The sequence below is a fragment of the Zalophus californianus genome, chromosome X (assembly GCF_009762305.2).
Source record: "Zalophus californianus isolate mZalCal1 chromosome X, mZalCal1.pri.v2, whole genome shotgun sequence".
Lineage (NCBI taxonomy): Eukaryota > Metazoa > Chordata > Mammalia > Carnivora > Otariidae > Zalophus > Zalophus californianus.
In genome coordinates, this window is record NC_045612.1 from 124,252,153 (window position 1) to 124,255,241 (window position 3,089).

General features: G+C 46.7%; 1 pseudogene; it reads left to right on the forward strand.

Annotated features, from left to right (window-relative positions):
- Window positions 1-1,208: 1,208 nt before the first annotated feature.
- Window positions 1,209-2,805, forward strand: LOC113930671 (annotated as a pseudogene).
- Window positions 2,806-3,089: the final 284 nt, after the last annotated feature.

Here is a 3,089-nt window from a genome sequence, read left to right on the forward strand (position 1 = left end):
ACACACAGCACCATCCGATGCGGAGAAGACAAGTACAGACCAACAAGCCAGAGGGAAAACCTAAAGCGCTGCCTCAAAAAGAGGCAGTGTAGGAAAGAATGGATTTAGTGAGAAACCGGCATCACGTAAGCAATGATACAAACAGATCACGACCCACTAAAGAAAACAGGAATCTGAGTGCATGTTAAGATAAACGAGGAAGCGGAGACAGGAGAACACTCTTGCTTCCGGTACGAAGTCGGCTGAGCTCCGCAGAAGGAACGGTACGGTCAGCGTGGGGCTGCATGAGGAAACCGGGCGCTGCAGGTCTCACGAGGAACAGAACACTGGCACAGCGTCAACGTACCTCTGCCCAAAACACCAGTGACCGTGGAGAAACCGGCCGGACTCCTCCTTCACGGAGCGAGCAAGCCTGAACATCTCAAGCCATGACACAAACCGACCGGCAGAGAAGACGCAAGAAGAACAGAGTCACCTCTGTGACAGTCCTGTGAACACACACGACCCAAGCACAGTCACAAGGAAACACGAGACAAACTCCACGCGGGGCCCGCGACCCAAGTAACGGGCACATAACCTCCCAAACCAGCCGGGTCCAGAACGTTCGAGAAAGGCTGAAGGACTGCTTCAGAGTGAAAGAGTCCAAAAGCACAGGCACACTAAAGGCTTTGTGTCATTCTGCACAGAATCCTCTTGCCATAAAGACCATTAGGACCCCTGACAAAGCTGAATGGGTTCTGTGGCTCTTATGTGTAGAAAACACATATCGCGTTAGTACGTGGGTTCAAATGGCTTAGGAAAAAATAAAAGTTGCCGGAATATTACGCAACCATGCTTAAGTTTAGGATGATTTCAAAATAAAAATCAACAAGTATTATATGTGCATTAAATTTCTTTCAAAAGGGAAATAGGAAGGGGTACCTGGCTGCCTCAGCTGGAAGAGCATGTGACTTGCGATCTCTGGTCATGAGTTTGTGCCCCACGATGGGTGTGGAGATTACTAAAAAATAAATAAATACCACACCGTCTTTGGGGTGATCCGTGGTGGACGTTTTGAGGGCAGCTGTCCTGCGGCTTGCGCGCCCCGGACCGCCTCCCGTGGAAGCCTGAGCCGGCTGTGTAGGCCCAGGGCTGGCTGTGACACAGCGTCGGAAAAGAACATCACCGAACGAAAGATAACAAATTCTTTCTCCCTTTGTCTCATAACCATGTCCACCAACGAGAATGCTGATTCACCAGCTGCTCGCCTTAACAGATTCAAGAACAAGGGGAAAGACAGTACAGAAATGAGGCGGCGCCGAACAGAAGTTCATGTGGAGCTAAGGAAAGCTAAGAAGGATTGACCAGATGCTGAAAAGGAGAGACGTAAGCTCGTTTCCCGATGATGCTACCTCTCCACTACAGGAAAACCCCAACAACCAGGGCACTGTAAATTGGTCTGTTGATGACACTGTCAAAGGCATAAACAGCAACAATTTGGAAAGCCAGCTCCAGGCTACTCAAGCTGCTAGGAAACTGCTTTCTAGGGAAAAACAGCCCCCCATAGACAACATAATCCGGGCTGGTTTGATTCCAAAATCTGTGTCCTTCTTGGGCAGAATGGATTGTAGTCCCATTCAGTTTGAATCTGCTTGGGCTCTCACTAACATTGCTTCTGGGACATCAGCGCAGACCAAGGCTGCGGTAGATAGAGGTGCGATCCCAGCATTCATGTCTCTGTTGGCATCTTCCCATGCCCACGTCAGTGAACGAGCTGTATGGGCTCTAGGAAACATTGCAGGTGATGGTTCAGTTTTTCGAGACTTGGTTATCCAGTATGGTGCAGCTGACCCACTATCGGCTCTCCTTGCAGTTCCTGAGATGTCATCTTTAGCATGTGGTTACTTACGCCACCTTACGTGGACACGTTCAAACCTCTGTCACAGCGAGAATCTTGCACCCCCATTAGATGCTGTTGAGCAGATTCTTCCTACCTTAGTTCGTCTCCTGCATCATGATGATCCAGAAGTACTGGCAGATACCTGCTGGGCCATTTCCTACCTTACTGATGGTCCAAATGAACGGATGGAAATGGTTGTGAAAACAGGAGTTGTGCCCCAGCTTGTGAAGCTTCTAGGAGCTACTGAATTGCCCATTGTGACTCCGGCACTAAGAGCCATAGGAAATACCGTTACTGGGACAGATGAACGGACTCGGGTTGTAATAGATGCGGGAGCACTTGCTGTTTTTCCCAGCCTCCTAACGAACCCCGAAACTAATATTCAGAAGGAAGCTACGTGGACAATGTCAAACATTACAGCTGGTCACCAGGACCAGATAAAATACAGCAAGTTGTGAATCATGGATTAGTCCCATTCCTCGCTGGTGTGCTCTCTAAGGCAGACTTTAAGACACAAAAGGAAGCTGTCTGGGCTGTGACCAACTATACAAGTGGTGGGACAGTTGAACAGATTGTATACCTCGTTCCTTGTGGCGTAAGAGAACCATTGATGAACCTCTTAACTGCAAAAGACGCCAAAATTATTCTGGTTATTCTGGATGCCATTTCAAACATCTTTCAGGCTGCTGAGAAACTCGGTGAAACTGAGAAACTTAGTATAATGATTGAAGAATGTGGAGGTTTGGACAAAAATTGAAGCTCTACAAAACCATGAAAATGAGTCTGTGTACAAAGCTTCATTAAACTTGACTGAGAAGTATTTCTCTGTAGAGGAAGAGGAAGATCAGAATGTTGTGCCAGAAACTACCTCTGAAGGCTGTACGTTCCAAGTTCAGGATGGCACTCCCGGGACTTTTAACTTTTAGATTGTACAGCTGAGGCAGAAAGTTGTTTGTTGTGTACTCTGTTTGGTGGAAGTTTGTCTTACAGTTTCTCTACTAAGAACTCTTCTTAAATGTGTTTTGTTATTGTAGCACTTTTTACAACAAAACTCTACTTGACCAGTTCCAAACTGTACAACCTGTATGAAGCTCCTCCTCAGTGGGTTTCTTATTTCTATGTAGAATCTCCTCTCTTGCAGTGTCCTGTAAATCAAGATTAAATTCCACTCTTTTCTTTAAAATAAATAAATAAATAAATCTTGCAAAGG